We start from the raw sequence: 7,334 nt of genomic DNA on the forward strand, positions 1-7,334 counted from the left end.
ATTCATCATAGAATTTACTAGATTAACTACTAATAACTACTATGTCTATCTATAGATATTTCATTTTGTCCAATATAGCCTGTAGATCTGTACCAATATTTTGATAAATTTGTATATAAATTTTTTAGCATATTTACATAGCACAACTAAATAAAAATATCTACCAAACATCTACGAATAGGGGCATGTGGTGTAATTGTTGGCCACCTGGAAGTAGAGAAATTATTAATAAGAAAAGAGGATAATTAAACGTTGAGAGAGAAAAGGAGAGAGGGAGAAGGAGTGGCAAGAAGAAAAGAGAAAGAAAATTCTGAGCATTTAGGAAACAGTGGTCATTTCTACCTGCCAGTCTTCTGGGATTTGGAATTGTTTCACTTTTTGTGTCAGTACCAGAAAACTCTTCTCATAGAACCAAATCCATCTGTAGGCAATTGCTGCATGGTGAGAAGAGTGGTATCCCACTTGCAGTTTGTATTCATTGCTCAGTAGCCTTTTGCCACATTTGGTTATTACAATTGTCACATGAACAGCTGGAGCTAGATTTGCCCAAACCCAGAAAAAAATCATAGATTTAAAGTCATAGGGCTCTGAGACAGATGTCGGCATTGTTAAACCTCCAAAATAACCTTTCATCATTCCCAGGACTCAAAGAAAATGGTAACTTCTGAGAGCATAGACATCAAACTCATTTCACTATCAGTAAAGATGTTCTCCGCAGTCTTAAATACAATTTGCTAATCAATAACATAATAAGCATCTCTGTGCTTTAGCATGCAATTAATACACATGTATGTGACAAAATGCACTGAAGTCTTCTTTTTACTCTGAAAGGTTTGGTTTTTAGCATGATTTCCCCAGGAATACCATGTCACTGTTTAGCAAGGTCAGTTAGCATAAACTCTCATGGTTTAGCTGTGAAGTATCCTCTGTGCACAATAAATATCCTAGGAGAAAACTAGAATTGGAGGAGCACCACTGTGTAAACTTCAGAGCTTGAGTATCAAGGAGTCTGTGGTCTGGGTTTGTGAACAGTTGCTTTCAAGACATGTCAGGATTAGCTTGTATATTGTGTTTTTTTTTAATTTAATTTAATTTTATTTGTGAACATACTGTACAGAGGGGTTACAATTGCATGGGCAGGATAATGCGTACATTTCTTATGAAGTATTGCATCCTCCTCCTTTGTTTACCCTTCACTCCCTTCCCAGCCTCCCCCCCCCCCCCCCATCCCAATCCTTCCCCTTCCCCCTCCCCCCCCCCCCACCGACGTTGTAAAGCTCGTTTTGGACATGACAACTTGTACTTCTCATTGTTGCAACAGGTCCACCTGTATCCTTAAACAACTGGTTTTTCCCCATCTCCTCCACAAGTTATACTGACATCAAATATAGTGAAAGCAGGGGTTATACTGTGGGGGAGGGACATACAAAGCAACAAAGGGATAATCTTATAAATGCATTAGAAACACATGCATGAAAGAAAAAAAAACATTAAAATACATATCTAAGGGTTCATTTTCCTGACATCACATTATCTGACCTTTTCTGCTTGACTCATACATATACTAGATATTGCAAATAAGGGAAACCATGGGACCTACCTTTCTTTGGGCCTGGCTTACTTCACTTAATATAATTTTTTCCAAGTTTTTCCATTTCCTAACAAATGGGGCAATGTCATTCTTTCTGATGGAGGCATAGAATTCCATTGTGTATATATACCACATTTTCTTGATCCATTCATCTACTGAGGGGCATCTGGGTTGGTTAGCTTGTATATTGTTTTGAATAGACCAAGAAGTCACTTTTGAACCACCATCAGTCTTGACTCTGTAAATATTGCTGAAGTGATGGTATAATCCTTGTCAAAAATGAAGGGCTGTTAATTCCTTTTAGTCTGGTTCCTGGTTCCCTTCGCAATTTTGCTTTGTGTTTTTCTCCTCCCCGCTTCTCAGCTCTGACAACACTGAACAGCTTCTAGCCTGTGTTTCTCTTTCCTCATCTTGAGGCATGTTGCTTCCCTTATAAGGATACATCCTTATTCTCCCAGCCTCCCCTTCTAACTCCTGGCCAGCCAAGTACTCATGTTCTATTCTTAAAAGCTAGGCTCAAAGAAAAAAAACGTAGCTAATTTAGGTCTCTATTTCAGACTCAAGTGTTTCCTTCATACTTATTTTTGGATTAAAAAATAAACTTACTATATAACCTGAGGGTAGAGATGGGAGGGAGAAAATGGGGGAGAATGAAGGAAAAGGTGACATTGACCAAGAAACCCTGCTCAAAACCTGGCTTATGGAATTGTACTCCTTTTGTACAACTACTTAATAATAAAAATAAACAAATTAACTTATTTGCATGGGAAAAAGAGTTTGAGCATGTAATTTTAGATGTATATGTTTCTCAACAACCCATGACAGGAAGCATGGGACCCTGTACTGAATCTCTCATAGTGAATTTCTGTAGATCCATTGGATTCTGTTTGTACTTACAACATGTGTCACCATTTCTTAAGTTCTTGAGCCTTACAACTCATTGTAAAGATCTTTTAATTGCACAGTTACTTTTATAACAAGGGAAAAATCTCACTTTTGTGGTTCTGGTTTTAGTTTAAAAATGAATAATTGTGTTATGACCATGTGATGTCTCTTGCAATGTTGATTTACATTTTGAGTGTTTGTGTCTGTTTCCAGAAAGCAGGAATGATACCTTATCCCTGCCATCAACACTCTATACCATCACATCATTCAGGAAGTAATTATTGAGCATCTACTGTACCATGGGAATTGTTCTGGGGTGGGAAAATGCAAAGCATTCAAATAAGCCCTCAGGCTAACAATATGCCTGTGTTACTTCACTTTGTAAACTAGATCTGGAAGTTGACTAAAAAGCTTGCATAGTTGTGGTATGAATTTTGGACAAAGTGCTGAAAATGGAGGCAGGACCAAAACATAGCAAGTGGTTACAAAATAAAAAGTGTATATCTCTCAGTCATACTTACTGGGCTTTAAATTTATTTCTTTTCTATTCTGTCTGAATAAAAGCAATGACATTATCTCTAATAAAATTATAAATTATTATGGGAAGATTCATGCATTGTCTTATCAGTTATTTATATCTTTTTTTTTGTTGGTTGTGGGCATGAACTCTGGGCCTGGGAGCTGTCCCTCAGGTCTTCAGTTCAAGAGCACTCTACCACTTCAGCCACAGTGCCACTTCTGGCTTTTTCTGCTATGTGGTGCTGAGGAATCAAACCCAGGGCCTCATGCATGCAAAGCAAGCACTCTACCACTGAGCCACCTTCCCAGCCCTCAGTTATTTATATCTTAATGTGAGTCTATCAAATTTTTGCTGAAAGTGGGTATTAAATAGGAGCAACAAGAAGCAGGACCCTAACAGCCTGAAAAAAAGAAAGTGGATCAAGAATAAAGACAACCAAACACCAGTGACTCACGCCTATAACCCTAGCTACTCAGGAGGCTGAGATCTGAGGATCATGGTTTAAAGCCAGCCAAGGCAGGAAAGTCTGCAAGATTCTTATCACCAATTAACTGGCACAAAGCTGGAATTGGAGCTATGGCTCAAGTAGTAGTGCATCAACCTTGAGGAAAAAAAACTAAAAGACAGCACCCAGGCCTCAAGTTCAACCCCTCCAAAAGAAGAATCAGAAGGTCAAGTCTTGGGTACCAAAGGAAAATTTCCTTATCTCACATCCCTTATGATTCCACTGGCTGGATTTAAGAGAACATTCATCTCTTCACAGGACATAGTCCTGGCTAATCCCTCCACCTGGATCCTCTCTCTTGGAAAAAGGGCAGACTTGAGTGAAGGTCTATTCCCAGTGAATGGCACATCTTAAACTTTTGCTTTTTTGTATATTGCCAGGTACATATCTCTTTATTTATTTTATACCAGTACTGGGACTTGAACTTAAAGTCTTAGGTGATTTTTTTTTTTTGCTCAATGCTGGTATTCTACTACTTGAGCTGCACAGCTCAACTTCTGGCTTTGGGTGGTTAATTAGAGATATGAGTCTCATAAACTTTGCTGCCAGGATGACTTTGAACCTTAATCCGCAGATCTCAGCTTCCTGTGTATCTAGGATTACAGGCATAAACCACCAGTTCCTGGCTTTGGTACAGATTTTTTAATTCCAGCACTTGGGAGGCTGAAGCAGGATTTTTGAGAGTTTGAGGTCAGCTACAGAGTAATACATTGTCACAAATAAAATAAAATGTGTGTGTGCATGCGTGCATGTGTGCATATGCATGTGCGTGTGTGCATGCGTGTGTGTGTGTGTGTGTGTGTGTGTGTGAGAGAGAGAGAGAGAGAGAGGGAGAGAGAGAGTACATAGGAGAGAGAAACAATGAGAGAGAGCATGAGAAAGAAAGAATGAGAGAACAAAAATCAAGCACAGGTTCTTCCCAGGCCATACTTGACCCTGGGAGCTCACTGGGAGAGATTAAATGCCTTGCTTAATTAAGATCATGTAACTTGGAATCTGAGCCAGTATTTGTACCTCTGATCAGGGCCTCTCAATGTTAAGCAATTATTTGTTGGATTCTTGTTCTGAAAACTGTTGAGGTAACAAGGAACTTGTCATTCTGGGTCAATGGCAGTGTGTTCTGGAGTATTTTCTCACTTTAGCTGTCATTGCAGGAAATAAGTAGTTCTGGCTGGGCATACCCATCTTGTCTCCTAATCACTAGCTAGTACTCTCTGGCCTGCTCTGTTCCTCCCTGTTTTTGTCTTCTGCCTATGGAATTGTCTGTCTGTCCCCCCTCCCTAGCAAAAAAAAAAAAAAAATTGACCAACAAAAAAATGAGACAGTGATTAAACAGGGAGAAGAGGAGGTGTAAACAGGGAACAAGGATTAGGGCAGCAACAAAATTCTGGTTTTACCAAAAGTATTGGTGGACAATCTCTGTTCGGCAGAAAACACTGAAGATACTGCACTGGTCTAAGTGCAGGCTTTAAGGGGATGGGTTGAAAGCAAGAAAATGTGGAGTTGCCCTAGCTTAACTTGAAATAGAAACACTCTCTTCCTATAAAGCTTTGTAAAGGTAAGTTGCTGGAGCTCCTCTCCTTAGAGGCCCATAGGCAGAGCCACAGTGAAGGAAGATTTTAGTGGGATTCCAAAACAGTGATAAGTGTCCTGCTAAGAGCAAACAAATAGTATTTGTGACTTGAATTTAGAATACTTTTCTTCCAGGTAGTAGATTATGTCAAGGTTAGCTTTCTATAACTATACAAAATACCTGAAGTTTTGGAGTTTCCAGTCCATAATTGATTTGTCCTGTTGTTTTGGGTTTAGATCTGTGTCAAACGAGCATTTTCCTGCCAGGCACCAGTGGCTTACACCTGTAATTCTAGCTACTCTGGAGGCTGAGATCTGAGGATCACAGTTCAAAGCCAGCCCATGCAGGAAAGCTTGTGAAACTCTTATCTGGAATAAACCACTAGAAAACCAGAAGTGGCACTGTGGCTCAAGCGGCAGAGCACTAGCTTGAGCTGAAGAGCTGAGGGACAGCACCCAGGCCCAGAATTCAAGTCCCATGACCGACCAGAGAGAGAGAGAGAGACAGAGAGACAGAGACAGACAGAGAGAGACAGAGAGACAGGGACAGACAGAGAGACAGAGACAGACACAGAGAGACAGAGACACAGAGAGAGACAGAGACAGAGAGACAGAGACACAGACAGAGACATAGACAGAGACACACACAGAGACATACACAGACAGACATACACAGACAGAGACACAGACAGAGACACAGAGAGACACAGAGACACAGAGAGAGAGAGAGAGACAAAGAGAAAGAGAGAGAGAAACGTGCGCACTTTCCTGGCCACAGTGCACAGTGGAATGAAAGTGCTTACATCCTGAGCCAGGAAGCAAAAGGAAGAGGAAGAGGCCAGGACACCACAATCCCATTTTAAAAATTTTTATTTTATTGTAAAGATGCTGTACAGAGGAGTTATAGTTACATGAGTAAGGCAATGAGTACGTTTCTTATTGAGCAGTTACCCCTTCCCTTGTTGTTCTCCCACTATCCCTTCCCTCCCCCACCTCCCTCATTCCTCCCCCCACAAGTTGTAAAGTTCATTTCCAATATACTGTCTTGTGGGTATCCTTATTGCAGTAGGTCATCCTGTGTCCTTGTTTCAGCATTTTGTTATTCCCCTTCCCCTCCCTAAATTAGACAAAGGTATAGACAAGATACAGGGTACCAAAATCAAGTACAGTGACAACAGGGGATATTCCACAGGGGGAAGAACAAAGAAAGGAAACAAAAAAAAATCACATAATACATTAAAAACAACAACAAAGAAAGACCAAGAGGTATTCATATCTTTGGGTTCATTTCACTTAGCATCATCTGATATGGTCATATGTACATAGCTTTTGAGCTTTTCTGCTCATCTGATAAAATTGTCCTAGATGTATAATAATTATTGCAAACGAGGAAAACCATGGGACCTACATTTCTTTGGGTCTGGCTTACTTCACTTAATATGATTATTTTTCAAGTCTTTCCATTTCCTAACAAATGAGGTGGTATCATTCTTTCTGATGGAAGGATAGAATTCCACTATATGTGTGTGCATATATATGTATATATATATATATATATATATCACATTTCCTTGATCCATTCATCTACTGAGGAGCATCTGGATTGAGCACTCTGGAAAAGAAGTATGGAGGTTCCACAAAAGACTACACCTAGAGCTCCTCTATGACCCAGAAATCCCACTTCTGGGCATTTACCCAAATGACCACAAACAAGGCCATACTAAAGCTACCAACATAACTATGTTTATCACAGCATTATGCACCATAGCTAACATATGGAACCACAATCCCTTTTAAGCCCACACTGCTAATGACCTTTCACAAGGCTTTCACACCTTTTGTGTGTGTGTTGGAGTGTTACTGGGCTTGAGCTCCAGGCTTAATGCACTTGTTAAACTTTTTGCCATATACCACTTGAGCTATACCTCCACTTTCTGGTTAATTGGAGGTAAGAGCCTTTCAGATTTGTCTGACTGGGCTGTCTCAGAATCAGATCCTCAGACCTCAGTCTCCTGAGTAGCTAGGATTACAGGCGTGAGAAAGAAGGCTCTTAAGCCTTCCACCATGTCCTAATAGCACTACTCTGGGGACCAGACCTTTGACACATGGGTTTTTAGGGGACACTTACGATCCAAACTATAACAGACTCTAAAGCACTTTTTGTTTGGGGGGTCCGGTTGTGGGGCCTGAACTCTGGGCCTGGGCGCTGTCCCTCAGCTCTTCAGCTCAAGGCTAGAGCTCTACCACTTGAGCCACAGCGC

Source organism: Dipodomys ordii, unplaced genomic scaffold (assembly GCF_000151885.1).
Source record: "Dipodomys ordii isolate 6190 unplaced genomic scaffold, Dord_2.0 Scaffold4, whole genome shotgun sequence".
Classification (NCBI taxonomy): Eukaryota; Metazoa; Chordata; class Mammalia; order Rodentia; family Heteromyidae; genus Dipodomys; species Dipodomys ordii.